Source organism: Canis lupus, chromosome 22 (assembly GCF_011100685.1).
Source record: "Canis lupus familiaris isolate Mischka breed German Shepherd chromosome 22, alternate assembly UU_Cfam_GSD_1.0, whole genome shotgun sequence".
NCBI lineage: Eukaryota > Metazoa > Chordata > Mammalia > Carnivora > Canidae > Canis > Canis lupus.
This window is the reverse complement of record NC_049243.1, coordinates 7,029,975-7,046,453: the sequence shown is the minus strand read 5'-3', so window position 1 is coordinate 7,046,453 and position 16,479 is coordinate 7,029,975. Positions and strand designations below refer to the sequence as shown.

The window sequence follows — 16,479 nt, the reverse complement described above, 5'->3', positions numbered from 1 at the left end:
ACTATTGACCTGAAATTGTCGTGAAACTGTGTCATCCTCCCAAAATGTCTGTGCTGGGAGCCAAGAACAACCATTTCTGTTTCTGTTCCACCTTCCTTGCTTTTTGTTTCTTTTTTGAAAATTTTAACAGATTTTTCTAGGTTTAGGTTCTGTTACCTTTCTAAGAATTCAGAGATGTGTAATAGAAAAATCAAAAAGATTTGACAAGTCCGAAAGCCAGAGTGAGAGGCAAAACACACAGATGTGTGATTCTTGAGAGACTCCCAGCCATGCTGGCTTGTTTTTAATTTGCAGACCCATTACGTAGGTTTATCTTCTTTGTTCTCTCTTTCCCATTAACTAACATGTCAAAGCTGACCTAGCAGCATTTAATAGCTCTTTAGAGATAAAGAGGAATCTAGTGACACAACAGCATCATATACTTTTAAGTATTAAATTTTGTTCTTTTAAAACTGTTAATATTGGGTAAAAATGCCCAACTAACAGTTTTTCATCCCCAACACGGAGTACAAGGCTTTCTTGCTAACTATCTTAAGAATTATCCAAGAAGATCAATGGAACAGAAAAATTATCAAAACATGATGATCCCCTGCTGCCATAATAAGGACAAGATAAAATCTAGAAAGTGGAGGGTGAACAGAAGACAATTTTGTGACAATTAGTGATTAACAATGACTTGAGGATTTTGAGCTACTACTGATCAATTGACAAAAGAAGAAAGAACACAGTGGGAGGAGAGGAGGAAAAGAAATCTCTTTCTCCATATTGGTCTAATAAAGAAGACGGTTCTTTATTCTTGTTATGAGGGGCACACGATTTTTTGAAGTTGAAATAGATTCTGGTTGGGAACTGCTGTGCTTTCTGTTCCTGCCTCTCAAGTGCCATTTATCATATTTTTGCTTCAGTTTCAGTATCTGTGACATGTCTTATATCTCCCCTACTTGTTAAACCATGTAGTCTTCTTTGAATCCTCATAGCCCTTGTATTCAGTAGGAGCAGAATAAATGTTTATTGAATGAATAATTAAAAAAAAAAAAAAGACTTTTTTAAGCCTTGAATGAGAAACCAGAAGGTACTCTTCATTGGATACTATAATTTCCATGGTTAGAAATTGGAAAGTAAATTGTTCATTCAGCCTCCTTACAGGAAAATGGTGATCGACGTATCCTTCTTTGCAATTCTTTCAAGAAAGTCCAAGGAAATTTATAATGGGCAATAATCTGGCATACATTAAAAGATGTTTAGGGCCATATGTTACACAATTCCAGAGGCAACATTCATATAAGGGACTTATTGTTTTAGTAGGTGTGACTCTCAAACTATAAACACAGAAATGTAATGAATATCCATTTATTTTCTATATCTTAACAATTTCTGACTCTAGACTTTCTATCATTCCTGCTTGGAGAAAAAAATTAACCTCTGCCTCTCTTGGAAACCTCCCCGGCTCCAAATGTGTCACTGTTCTGAGATTTTGTGCATCTCCAAGTGAACTCTACAGGGAAGCCAGGTTTGAGCCAGCTCAAGTGACAGGACCCCAGCAGAGAGGGGCTGTGGGTGTGCCACTATAGAGTAGCAGCTGCAGGGGATGGTAAGAAGTCATTTGGAAGGTATCTACACAGAATGGTATAGGCTAGAGTTAGTTGAATGGGGGTTTTTTAAATAATCTGTAATATAACCTAAGGGGGAGAGTCTACATTTGAAAGAACTACAAAGAGCAACCTCTGAGTAAATAGGTCTTTGTTCTTTCTACTAGGCCCTCCTCCTCCACACTGGGATGAGGAGGAGAGATGGCAGTGTCGGCAGTTGGAATTAAAAGACAGCAGTAGAAACAGCCTACATGTCCTACTCCTGGTACCCAATCAAAGGCTGGAGTCAGACCTCAGTTGACAGAAGAGAAGCTTTAGTCAAAACAGGAACTTAAAGTTAGACTTATGCTTACCTAATGATGAGACTGTAGCTATAGTTGAGATCATCCAGAATTGCTATAAGGTGGTACACCTGGGTGGCTCAGTGGTTGAGCATCTGCCTTCGATTCAGGGCATGATCCCGGGGTCCAGGATCGGGTCCTGCATCAGGCTGCCTGGGAGGAGCCTGCTTCTACTTCTGCCTATGTCTCTGCCTCTGTTTGTGTGTGTGTCTCATGAATAAATAAATAAAATCTTTAAAAAAAAGAAATACTATAAGGTCTCTTTGAGATGATGTAGGGAGGAGACACCCATTAGAACATGGATGATTTCTTCCCTTATGCTTTATATAGACTGTGTAATCAAAACATCAGAGCATGGTGGTTGAAAGCACCTGGGTCCAAATTCTGGCTAAGCCATTATATCACTGTGTGACCATACACAAGTTACCTGGAGTCTCTGTGCCTCAGTTTCCCCACATATGAAATGAGAATGATTATATTAATAGGATTTACTTCATAGGGAAGTTATGAAGATAGAGTTAGTGTTTATAAAGTGCTTTTGAGAGTGATGAGACATTGTAAATGCAAAAATAAGTGTTTTTTGATGGTAATTTGCTTGTTCTTTACATTCTAGAATCTCTATGGGGCAGTGAATTGCTACATGTGCAGCAATCCTTAGTCGGACAACTCAAAACTTGGTTGAGTTCCCCAACTTGGTCATTCTCATAGGGGTTCCTGACTTCTTCAGAGCACTTGCCAACTTTATTATTCAATAATTAATCTTATAATTATTTAACATCTGCCTTCTGTGCTCAGTTATAAACTCTAGAACTTCAGAAACCACATGTGTTTTTCTATACTGCATTCTACTAGTTTGCAGAGAGCGACTGCAAGTATTTTTGTTAAATGAATCAACATGTTAAAATGTTAGGTAAGGGCAACCTGGGTGGCTCAGCGGTTTAGTGCTAGCCTTTGCCCTAGGGCGTGATCCTGGAGTCCCGGGATCAAGTCCCACATCGGGCTCCCTGCATGGAGCCTGCTTCTCCCTCTGCCTGTCTCTGCCTCTCTCTCTGTCTCTCATGAATAAATAAAGTTTTTAAAAAATAAAATAAAATAAAATAAAATAAAAGGTAAGATGGGAAGAATGGGCCAAAAGGTGTGGCAACATGCACCAGACCACCTATCTAGCTGCTCTGTATGAAAAGTCAGGAATTTGGGTGGGTGGGATGAGTAGGTCTAAATTACATTAACTCCTGAGACCCCTTACAGCTCATGCAACTGTCAGAGTCAGCATGGTGTTATATCTGACCTGCTGTAGGTTTAGGGATTATAAGATATGTTCTGGCAGGTTTTATTCAAGCATTTGTCAAAATAAAATTTATCAGGTTATTTCTTTTGACTTTCAAGCATCAACCCATTAGCTACTTTAAGAGCTAAAAACAATAAAAATATCTGAACTCAAGTTCTGGGCTCTAAAAGAGAAACTTAAATTTTTCTATTGCTATCTCTTCATATTTATTTAATATATTTTAAAACTTAAGAAAGAAAAAAGTCTAGGTTGCCTGTAGGCCTTGTGGCTTGCTCCGAAGATAGTAGTTTCAGTTTAACTTGGACTAATGGGTAGATCAGCTGAGGATTACTTGAAGAAGAGAGAATTATATTAATGATTACAGACAACACTGATTCTTACGTACTTCATGTTTTGAAAATCTTTATGATAGAATAATATTCATAGAACACTCTATAAAGAAGGATGGCACAATTATGATTTCATGCCCAAAATAACCAAGGGGAGCGACAACTAGCAGATGAAGAATACTGTAGATTCTCAGGGATATGTTCTCTTCTCTCCTTGCACCAAACAGTCCTCCCACACTCACCCACCCACCCTCTGAATCTCAGTATCTCTGATTCAAACATGTTCTTTTACCTCTTCCCCCAAAGTATTCAGACCTATGTACTGTGGTTGTTCCTGCATACAACAGCTGTGGTTTGAAATATCTAATCTTTTCCTTTCCTCTTCATCCAAATCCTATCCATCATTCCAAAGATAGCTCATGCTTTTCATTTCTCTGAAACATAGTGATACTTCATTATGCTTACCCTTTCAGTGTTGCTCAAGTGATTCATCTGTTTCATGTCTTACTGGCACAGTGTGAGATAAAAGAGAGAGAGAACTATGTACACTGCACATGATATTCTGTTGCAGAGAGATGCAGTTAGTAGATGTATACAATTGTTGAATAAGTGATCCCGAATTTTTGAATAAATGGTCCAGAACCTTGGAATAGTTAATTAAATCAAGTTACATTTCTTTGTGGTACCCAAGCAAATGTCTAGTATTTCTTAGGTGTTCAATAAGCATTAACATTCTACTTGTACTCTGAGATACTGAATTGAGTTTTAATATAAACCAACAAACCAAACAAACTACTTCCCAGCTATGTTTTGAGGTCAGCTTTATCTTCAGAAACGTATATATTTAGCAGGATACTACCATATTTAGAGAACAGCTATTTAAAATGTGACCCTGAGGTAAAAATTAATTATTAAGAGAGAAAAGTTAAAATGTATTCAATGTACTGAATTTACTTAATCCAATTCCCAACCCATCTTTTGCTGTGCCTCCTAATCATAGACAACAGAACATAGCAGAATAAAAATGGCAAAACTGATTTTAGTAGGCTCACCATGGATTTACCCTAATCCATATCACTTAGATCATTAATTCCAATTCCCTTTTTCATAGATTTATACACCATTTCTTTCTCCTCAAATGTGCTAACTCTTCACCATCACCCTTGGCTGTTATCTCTCCTCTTCATCTAAACAAGAACTCTTTCCACATCCTTCCTTCCCTAGATTTCCTTTTCCTTCTCTGACTGGCTCATTTCCTTTAGCATAATATTCTCTAGCTCCTAAATCATTGCAAATGGCATTCACTCATATGTGGGATTTAAGAAAAAGAACAAATAAAACAAAGGGGAAAAGAGTAAAAAAAAAAACAAAAACAAAAAAACAAGACTCTTAATTATAGAGAAGCTGATGGTTGCTTGAGGGGAGATGAGTGGGGGGATGAGTGAACTAGGTGGTGAGGATGAAGGAAGGCACTTGTGATGAGCACAGACAGGGTGATGTATGGAAGTGTTGAATCAATATATTGTACACCTGAAACTAATATTATACTGTATGTTAACTAACTGAAATTTATTTTTTTTTAAATTTATTTATGATAGTCACAGAGAGAGAGAGAGAGAGAGAGAGAGAGGCAGAGACACAGGCAGAGGGAGAAGCAGGCTCCATGCACCGGGAGCCCGATGTGGGATTCGATCCCGGGTCTCCAGGATCGCGCCCTGGGCCAAAGGCAGGCGCCAAACCGCTGCGCCACCCAGGGATCCCCTAACTGAAATTTAAATAAAAACTTAAAGAAAATAATTCTTTTTCTTAAAGTCACTCTCTTTTTTTCCCCATTCTTTCTCAGATGTGATCTTTCTCCTCAAGGTTACTCCTTTCCTCTCTACCCTGGAGCCTCTTCCCACCTGGCCTTCCAGGATCCACTCCATGGATTACTGTCTTGCATCTTCAATGTTTGCCCTTTTCAAGAGCTCTGCAAGCATAGTCAGATTTCCCAGACCCTAGAAAACCCTCTTCTTAACCATTCTTGCTACTTATAAATTATTGTTGTATTTCTGGCTTTTCATTTACTATCTTATTTCTCAAAGACACAATCAACATATGTTACCTTCATCTATCTGCTTTCTTATTTTGATGCATGGCATTCCTCCAGTCCTCACACCTGAGGCCACAGATTCCAGTCCTAAGTGGTGAGCTTGTGCTTAGATTCTACGTTAAATCTAGTCATAAGGAAGCAATGATCACCCTTTAGATTCCCAGTTCTGAATCTCTGTGTCAAGTGCTCCAACCTAGAAACAGATTCTGCTTATATCACTACTACTAGAACTTGCTGAAGCCAATCACCTGTTATCTTCTGTTTCAGCCTACTGCTGACCCCTGTTACACTCCTTTCTCCTCCTTTCATGTTTGGACAAATAGACATCAAAATGTTAACTGCATTATTGGTAAAGCTGATTGGGAGATGTGTCTGTAGATGTTTGGGCCAAAAGCTTTATTAAATGGAATTTTGTCCTATTACGGCAGCCTAGAATTACTGTTGCTCAACTGGGTTTGCAAGCTAGCTTATAGGAAAGAGTCAGGGGCTAAGCCTTCTTCCAAATTAATTTTTTTTAAAAAAATCACTTATCTGTTGGGATGGAAGATAAGCTAGAAATGTTCCTCCCATAATTTTCCATTCCTGGAGAGTAGATTGGACATTCTCTTCCCTTTATGGAAATATGAGTCATAGGCAGTAAATGTTTCACACCATCCATCTTCTGCCTCCCTGCTGGGGTTTCTCCTAACTCCCTACTATGCCCCAGAAAGCTTGTCTAATCTTAGCCCCTGGACCAGCCTACCAAATAAACTCAGTCCTTAACTCTACACATGTGATTTCTGCCTCAGAAATCAACCATAAGATCTCAATTACTCAATCTGGTCACACCTTTTCAGTCCTTATCTTTCTCTGACTTCTCAGCTTTAAAATTTTGATTATTTCCATTTGTGGAAAAAGAGGCGAAGATCATGGAGTCATGCATAATGCTTCTATACACTAAGTTTCTTGGGTAATTGCCGTTGTGTCTAATCAGAAGAGAATTCCCTTAATAACCAAGTCCATCTATTATAGGCTTTTTCTAAAAGTCGACATTCATGTAAAAATGACTTGCAACTGATATAATGGAGGGATAAGAACTTTGGATTAAAAACAGATCTGAGGTTGTGTTTAAATACCAATTCTGACACTTATTAGTTATATGACTTTACCTAATTTCTCATTGCTCCAGTAATTTTATTCACAAATTGAGAAATTTATAAAATAATTAGTACTAATTTTATTAATAGTAGTTAATATATACCAAATACTTAATGTTAATGTCTAAAGACTTTATATACATTATCTTATTTAACTCTTTAAGTCCATGATGTAAATCCTATTATTATTCCCACTCTACAGATTTAAAATTGAGACCTAATGATGTAAGAGATTTGCCCAGTCACACCACCAGTAAGTGATGGTTTGGAACTAAACTAGTAAAACATGTATTAGAACTCAGGCTTATATAACTTCGAAGTTAAAGCTATTCACAATTGAGTTTTCCTTCCTTCTTTCTACTTACTGTGTACAAAGACTGTTTATACTTACCTGTACAGTTCCTTGTACAGATTATAAAGTCACTTGACAGCTAGCAATTATCATTATTATCCTCAGCAGCAGTAGGGTTATCGCCATTCCTATTAAACAAAAGATCACATTCTAACTTGACCAGAAGTCCTCGTGTAGTCTTTTATCAATTTATTATCATGTTTCTGCTGAAAGGGCTCAACTCTTTTTCTCTGAACTTTATAGTGTTGTTCATATACTAGGAAAAAACATGGCACATTCCTTTATAAGTTAAGCACAGGGAAAAGTTTCCTATGACATGAAATACAGAAGCAATAAAGAAAAACATTGATAACTTTACATACAAAATTAAACAACTTTTGCGTGGCAAAAAATAAGTACCCTAAACAAAGTAAAAAGATTAATGACAAACTGAAATAAATATTTGCTACTTGCATCACAAACAAAAGATTATTCTGAGATCAAGACAGACATACTGACAAATGAAATGGAATACAGAACCCAGAAACAAACCTTCATATATATGGCAAATGATTTCTGACAAGTGTGTGAAGATCATTCTATGGAGAGAGGAGAATCTTTTCAACAAAGAGGGCTGGAAACTGGATATTCCCATGCAAAAGAATGAAGTTGGACCTTTACCTTCCATCAAATACAATAATTGAGAGAAATGGATCAAAGACCTAACTGTAAGAACCAAAACAATAAAACTTTTAGAAAAAACATAGAGGAAAATCTTCATGACATCGGATTTGGCAAGGATCTCATGGATAAGAAACCAAAAGCAGGGATCCCTGGGTGGCACAGCGGTTTGGCGCCTGCCTTTGGCCCAGGGCGCGATCCTCGAGACCCGGGATCGAATCCCACATCGGGCTCCCGGTGCATGGAGCCTGCTTCTCCCTTTGCCTGTGTCTCTGCCTCTCTCTCTCTCTCTGTGACTATCATGAATAAATAAATAAAAAATCTTTAAAAAACAAAAAAAGAAATCAAAAGCAGAGGCAAAAAAAATAGATAAATTGGATTTTATCAAAATTAATTCTGCACATCAAAGGACAGAGTGAAAATCAATTCATGGAGTGGGAGAAAACATTTTTGAACTATATATCTGATAAAGGATTAATAATCTAGAATATATAAAGAACTACAACTCACCACCACCAACAAAAACAACTAAATTGAAAAATGGACAAAGGACTTTAACAGACATTTCTCCAAAGAAGATATACAAATGGCCAATAAGCACATGAAAAATGCTCTACATCACTAAACATTAGGGGAATGCAGATAAAAACCAAATGAGATACAGTTTTATATTCATAAGGATGACTATTATAAAATAAGTGCTGGAAGAGGTTGAGAAGTTGAAAAACCTTGTATACTGCTCTGGTGGGAATATAAAATGGTACAGCTTTTGTAGAAAAGGTATGGTTGTTTTTCAGAAAAACTAAACAGAATTACCATATGATCCAGCAGTTCCACTTTTAGGTATATACTCAAAAAGAATTAAAAGGAGGGACTCAAACAGACATTTGTACATGAATGTTCATAGCAGCATTACTCATAAATAGCAAAATGGTAGAAAAAACTCAAATGTCTATGAAGGGATGACTGAGTAAACAAAATATAGTATATATATATATATATATATATATACATATATACACACACACAATGGAATATTATTCAGCTTAAAAGGAAGGAATCCTGACACATGCTACAACATGCTACAACATGGATAAACATGACCCTATGCTAAGTGAATTAATAAGCCTGACGCAAAAGGACAAATGGCATACAATTCCACTTATGTGAGGTACCTAGGGTAGTCAAATTCATGGAGACAGAATAGTAGTTGCCAGGGACTAGGAGGAGGACGAATGGAGAGTTACCATTTAATTACTACAGAATTTCAGTTTGAGAAGATGAAAAAGTTCTGGATGTGGCTGGGACTGAGAGTTGATGATAACAATACAGTAATGTGAATGTACTTAATGCTACTGAACTGTACTCATAAAAAATTGTTAAAATGATAAATTTTATGTTACATATATTTTCTACCACAATAAACAACAACCACAAAGGTTTATTATTGCTTATATGAGGTCCAAAAAAATTGAGAAGGAAAAACATCAACTCAATTTTTTTAATTTATTTTTTATTGGTGTTCAATTTACCAACATACAGAATAACCCCCAGTGCCCGTCACCCATGCACTCCCACCCCCCGCCCTCCTCCCCTTCTACCACCCCTAGTTTGTTTCCCAGAGTTAGCAGTCTTTACGTTCTGTCTCCCTTTCTGAGTGAAGTAAGTCAGTCGGAGAGGACAAACATCAACTCAATTTTTATAAAAGGGTAAACAGAGGGCGGCCGGGTGGCTCAGCGGTTTGGCACCACCTTCAACCCAGGGCGTGAGCCTGGAGACCCGGGATCGAGTCCCTCGTCAAGCTCCCGGCATGGAACCTACCTCTCCCTCTGGCTGTGTCTCTGCCTCTCTCTCTCTCTCTCTCTCTCTCTCTCTCTCTCTGTGTCTTTCATGAATAAAAAAATAAAATCTTTAAAGAAAAGGAGGGGGGGACATAAAAGGAATTCATAGAAAAAGAAATGCTTATGGCCTTTAAATGTATGAAAGATGAACAAATTCAATTATTAGGGAAATGTCACTTAAAATGCATTTATATAAAAGTTCACTCTCCTATCATGTGGGCAAAAGTCCAAAAGCTTGATAATGTACTCTGATGGCAAGATTTTGGAGAAGCAAGCATTCTCGTATGTTGTTGGTGAGAATACAAAATGATTCAATACCACAGAGAAAAATCTGGTAATATCAAGCAAAATTATGTATATACTTTAAACAGATACATATATATAAATTATATATAAAATTCAGCTTAGCAATTCTATTTCTAGGAATAGGAATCTATTCCAAAGATATACTGGCTAAAATAGAAAATGACATTTTCAGGGAGCCTGGATAGCTCAGTCAGTTAAGTGTCTGACACTTGATTTCAGTTCAGATCATGATCTCAGGGTTGTGAGGTCCAACTCCACATCGCCTTTTATGCTGGGTGTGGAGCCTGGCTAAGGTTCTCTCTTTCCTTCTCCCTCTGCGACCATCCCCCTCCATATCTCTCTCTTAAAAAAAAATGACAGGGGTACCTGGGTGGCTCTGTTGGTTGAGCATGGAGCATCCAATTTCACTTCAAGTCATGGGATCTTGGGGTCCTGGGATTGGGTCCTGGGATTGAGCACAGTGTTGGGCTCCATACTCAGTGGGGAGTCTGCTTGAGATTCTCTCTATTCCTCTCTGCCATTCCCTCCACTCATATTTTCTCTCTCTCTAAAATAAATAAGTAAAATCTTTTTTAAAAAATGACATTTTCACAAGGAAGCATTCATTACAGTACTGTTTTTAGAAGCAAAAGATTAGAAACAATTCAAATGTTCATTAAGAGTTGAATAAGCTATATGGGGACAGGGGAGGGTAAAAAAAAAAGAATTGAGTAAGTTACGGATATCCTTTAGAATGGAAAGCTATGTAGATATAAAAAAGAAATTAGAGTCTATATAAAAAATTGATCTGAAATAATTTTGTTAAAAATAACATAATCATTGTTATTTTGAAACAATAAATACCCATGTTATTGTGATTTAGCTACTAAGATTTTCAGCATCAGGGAAAAAATATACCCATGAAATTCAAAGTGTTTTAAGTAAAACTACATGTAATCTTTGAGTTAAAAATACAGTATAGGGATGCCTAGATGGCTCAGCAGTTAAGTGTCTGCCTTTGGCTCAGGGCATGATCCTGGAGTCCTGGGATCGAGTCCCACTTTGGGCTCCCTGCATGGAGCCTGCTTCTCCCTCTGCCTGTGTCTCTGCCTCTCTCTCTCTCTCTCTGTGACTATCATAAATAAATAAAAATTTAAAAAAATTAAAAAAAAAAAAAGAACTGGGGATATTTAGCCCAGAGAAACAGTACTTGGGCTGGACATGAACGAACTATTCCTAGCTTCTTGAAACACAACTAATAGTCACTTTTTTAAAAATGTAATTAGAATATATTGTTTATAATGTTTTGTAATTTATATTTTCTCTTAACTCAGTCAATGAATTCCTACTCTTGGTAATATGCATATTAATAAATACTTTTTTCCAGTATTTAATAAGGTATATTTGGCCTTTCATTTTTTTATTCACTCTTCCCTACTGCACACCATTTTAAATAGTGCTACATTTTAATTCAGATTCAAAGAATGTTTACAATTTCAAGTACTGGGGACAATATCGAACTTATTTATTGAAATCATGATGTATTAGCAATTACAATAGTTAATATCACAGAATACACATTTTCCCTTTGGTACATGGGATATTAAATCATGTTACTATGGTTGCTTATCAGCTACTTGGTGCTTTTCCATTTCTCTATGTAGATTATTTTTCAAATAACCCTGGATAAAGCAGCCATAATTGTACGAAACTGTATCTGAAAATTAAAGCATCTGGGAAACATCCTAATGAAAGCTCAAAACTCCCTTAGTATGAAAAAATTAGCACTCTGTAAGACCTTAATAAGCATGGTTAAGGATACCTCTAATGCCAAAACTCTGAAAAGTGCTCAAAACCCCTGTGCCATCAGCTAATGTAATATTGTAATTCTAAGAGAAAAAAGTAAAGAATTTTTGAAAGTGTTTAAAAGAGAGGCTGTATTCCGTGGTGTAAAGAGTAATATAATAGACATAGGAAGTTGGTTTCCTGAAAATGATTTTGCTACAAATGTAATTAGGAAAGATATAAAGTGTGTCATTGGGAAAATTATATTAAAATTATAGTTAAACCTTGTAATTATGCATAACCCATATGGAAACAATAAAAACAAAGTGAATTTCCCCAAATTATCCTAAATATGCATTAAATTTATGATTAATATACAATATTCTATTAAGAGAAATGTTATGATTTCCAGTTTTAATACCTTTTTCTTTCTATTCCCATACTACAGTCTCATTTATTGAGTTGTATTTTCATAAAGCTTATTATAGCTTTCTTTTTTAAAGGATAGAACATTCTACCTAATTTTTCAGTATATAAAACACTTTAAAAAGCACTGTTCAAAGTATTTATAATTGAGGAAGACAAAAACATATTTCTTGTGGCTTGTTAAGTATGTTTACTTTCGGGGATCCCTGGGTGGCACAGCGGTTTAGCGCCTGCCTTTGGCCCAGGGCGCGATCCTGGAGACCTGGGATCTAATCCCACGTCAGGCTCCCGGTGCATGGAGCCTGCTTCTCCCTCTGCCTGTGTCTCTGCCTCTCTCTCTCTCTCTGTGCGACTATCATAAAAAAAAAAAAAAGTATATTTACTTTCATTAGAACTAACCTTAAAATATTTCATTTTCTAGAAAAGCATTTAAAAAAAGTTTTGGTCTTTATAAATATTCACACTTTGATTTAAAATCATGAAAGTAGATTTTGGAATAGTCATGGAACAAATATCATGTTCTTTTATAAATGATAAATGAATGATCTGTTATTTGGTATCATCCAAATAATTCCATGAGAGACTGTTCATAATAAATATTTAAAATATTTTTAACTATTTAGAAGTCTAAAATTATTTTAAACTATTTTAAACAAGGAGCTCTGCCTAAGTTCTCTAAGTTGTAAGCAAATATTTTATTTTGATTCAGAAATCGATGTAGATTTTTTAGTACTTCTAAGCTGTAGTATTAAAGAGAAAGTGAGGCTGAAGGCTGAGTTGGAGCTGAATCCTGAATATAGGAGTGAGAACTTTAAGGCAGAGAGAAAAGTACATGAAAATACATGCTTACGGAAGAGTTAGAATTTTGTTTTGGCTGTAGTATAGGATTGTTAGGTTGAACAGGAAAAAATGAGAGTGAACAAGCAGGTCAGGACAGATTTTTAGATGTTTACTATTCAGTGATGAAATGGATTTTGTGTCCATGGAAAGCTTTTCTTTTTTTAATAAGCAATATTACATGCTCAGTGTTTACTCAAAGATAAGTGAAGCAATAGCAGTAACAGTAAGACTAGAGCAAAGAGGGCAGCCCCGGTGGCTTAGCAGTTTAGCGCCGCCTTCAGTCTGGGGCCTGATCCTGGAGACCCGGGATTGAGTCCCACATTGGGCTCCCTGCATGGAGCCTGCTTCTCCCTCTGCCTGTGCCTCTGCCTCTCTCTCTCTCTCTCTCTCTGTCTCATGAATAAATAAATAAAATCTAAAAAAAAAAAAAAAAAAGACTAGAGCAAAGAGAGACTTAAAATAGGAATGTTGGGAGATATTGATAACAAGAATAATAGTTGATCATCTTATTCACTAATACATTCAATGTACATCAAAGTACCTCTTATGTGTGCCAGTCATCTGCTAGCTTGTAGAAATGCAAATAGGAATAAAGTAGAAACGTTCAGGGTCTGATGCATGGAAACAATCACAAGAACTTAAAATGTTTGCAGCTCACCTCAAGTATAACCTCTTCTTTTAAGCCCTCTGCCTCCATTTAGAATTAAATGCTCCTTATTTTGTGTTTCCACAAGGTTTGGCTTATTGTTCTGTTACACTATGTTTTATATTGTATTTGATCCTATTATATATGTGTCTCTCTTGCCAACTGAATTGATGCCCTGGATGGAAATAATCATGTCATATTTATTTTTACAGGTACATAACACAGAAAAGATAGAACTTTAAAATTTTTTCCTTGCCATCAGTTCAGTGTTTTGAGCTATAACCCATACTAGTTAGCTTCTTTTTTCAGACTACATCACAAAAATGAAAGTCTATAATCAACTTTTGCTTACTATTACTGGACTCCGCTTCCCTAAGTGTATGACATTTAGCAGTTTTAAATTATTCATATATTAGGTACAAGTTTTGAGGACCAGGAACATTAACTTCAAAGTATTTTGAGATTCAGATTTAAAAAAAAGGGTTATATTTAGCTTAGGATAAAATGATTTTCACAACAGCAATAATTGTTTTGATAATTATTAATTTTATATTTTAAATGTTGCTATGGTAAAAAAATACCACAAAGATATTATAAGATATTATCAATAAATACTCTTTAAGTTATTATAAAATTTAAAAACCACGATGACAGTTGCTCTTTCATATTTTTAAGTTCTGTCTTGTAGATCCATATTTCCATGTGGTTTTCTGAGTTAATTACTCTTTTTTTTTTTAAGAGGGAAAGAGGGAGATGGGAACACAGGGAGAGAGAGAGAATTTTAAGCAGGCCCCACCCCCAGTGCAAAGCTTAATCCAGGTCTCCATCACCATAACCCTGAGATCATGACCTGAGTGGAAATCATGAGTTGGATGCTTAACCAACTGAGCCACCCAGGCATCCCAATGAGTGAAATACTCTTGATCAGAATAGACTATTATTCTAGTGTTCTTAAGCTATAGATAGAATAATGAATGATTAGAAGCTAGAATTGCTTATTTAAAAAAATTGGAAAGATGGTAAAGAAAGACTTGGAAGAATCAGAATGATTATATAAAGACATAGGGTCATGTGAATGAACACACATGATTTATTCCTATCCATATCTTGTCATCTGCTTGGGATGAGAGCAACAAAGATGTTTTCCCTAAATATCATCTGTTTTGTCTGGTTGCATGAGTCTTCTAATAAATCCGTATAAAGTGATGTGATCTTAACACAGTTGAAGAAATATCTTAAACATTTAAATTGACACTTTAGAATCAAGATTTATTTAATAAATATTTCTTAAGATTTTATTTATTCATGAGAGATACACAGAGAGAGGCAGAGACATAGGCAGAGGGAGAAGCAGGCTCCTCACAGGGAGCCCGATGCGGGACTCAATCCCAGAATCCTGGGATCACACCCTGAGCCAAAGACAGATGCTCAACCACTGAGCCACCCAGGAGTCCCAAGATTTAATTTTTTTTTAATTTTTATTTATTTATGATAGTCACAGAGAGAGAGAGAGAGAGGCAGAGACACAGGCAGAGGGAGAAGCAGGCTCCATGCACCAGGAGCCCGATGTGGGATTTGATCCCGGGTCTCCAGGAACGCGCCCTGGGCCAAAGGCAGGCGCCAAACCGCTGCGCCACCCAGGGATCCCAACCAAGATTTATTTAATAAATTATTATATGCAGCAACATGGTAGTTCCTAAGAATACTAACATCATAAGAGATAAATGCAAAATAGTGATTGATTTCCTATATTTGAAGGCTAATAGTGTACTTTTATATTTGCATTAAATATGTGGGATAAAGTTTGTGCCTTTTGGCTTGCTTTTTAAATTTAAGCAAATAAATAATGTTAAAATTATCCTGAGACAGTGATTAAATTTCAAAGGCCTAAGTTTCTCCCCACCCCCACCCCCCATCTTTTTTTCTCTGCTGCTGCTGTTACTGGTACTAAAATTGATCTGGAATGAGCAGCAAGAGTAAAGTAATTGTCATCTCTTGAAAATAGATTTCAGTGTGTGATTATTTTTACAAGGGGACTTACTTTGGGATTCCCAGAAGCAGACTCTGAGCAAGTGATTTATTACTGAAGCCCTCCCAGGTGAAATTGGTATGGGAAGCAAGACTGGTAAGGAGAAAGAAGTCAAGCAAGGCTGCAATATTAGGTAAAGTCTTTTTGAGGGAAGCAAACCTCCCACAGGATGTCTTAGGTGAGAGCTATTGGAGGCAAAAGCATGCCTCAGTTAGGCAAGGGGTGCTCAAAAAAGATAAAAAAAAATATCTGAGAGGATCTGACCTATGTCCACTACACTATGTTTTTGAGAAAGCTGATCTCTGTGAGGCGTCTCAAAGTAAAGATAGATTCTCTTGCATAAGCAGTTATAAATGAAGAAATTGTTTTCAATGTTCAGGATCTAACTTTAGATCATAGATTAAACTTTGAAGTTACAACAAAAAATGAGAACTGGAGCCCGAAGATGATACAGCTAGCTATAGCCCTGCAGAAACTGAAACGGGTGAGCTCTGAATGAGGACATGGCATTTTTAATGGGAAGAAATTTAAGAGAAATGAGAGAATTACACTAGTCTTAGAAAACTGTACAGGGGTAAATTACATTGACAGGTTGAAACTGAAAGGCTTAGAAGATGAATAATCCAAATTACTGAAAGATTAGAAAAAGATTGGATCTTTCTGGAAAAGTGAGTGCTTTATAGAAATCTGTATAAACCACAAATTAAAATATTATCAACATTATCTAACAGCGCAGCAAAGTTAATGTTACATCGAAGGGGGGGAAGTGTCCCTAAAGAGATCTTACTCTAAAGAATGACAGACACTTGAAGATGTCTCTACACAGACTCTGTGGAAAAG

At 36.4% G+C, this 16,479-nt stretch overlaps 1 long non-coding RNA gene across 1 annotated transcript; it reads right to left on the bottom strand.

Annotated features, from left to right (window-relative positions):
* Positions 1-3,410: 3,410 nt before the first annotated feature.
* Positions 3,411-10,565, bottom strand: LOC119865123. The gene is made up of 4 exons (XR_005375985.1): positions 10,301-10,565; positions 7,167-7,255; positions 4,013-4,190; positions 3,411-3,548 (listed from the first exon to the last, which is right to left on the bottom strand). It is a non-coding gene; the product is annotated as an uncharacterized LOC119865123 (long non-coding RNA).
* Between the last annotated feature and the right edge of the window lie 5,914 nt (positions 10,566-16,479).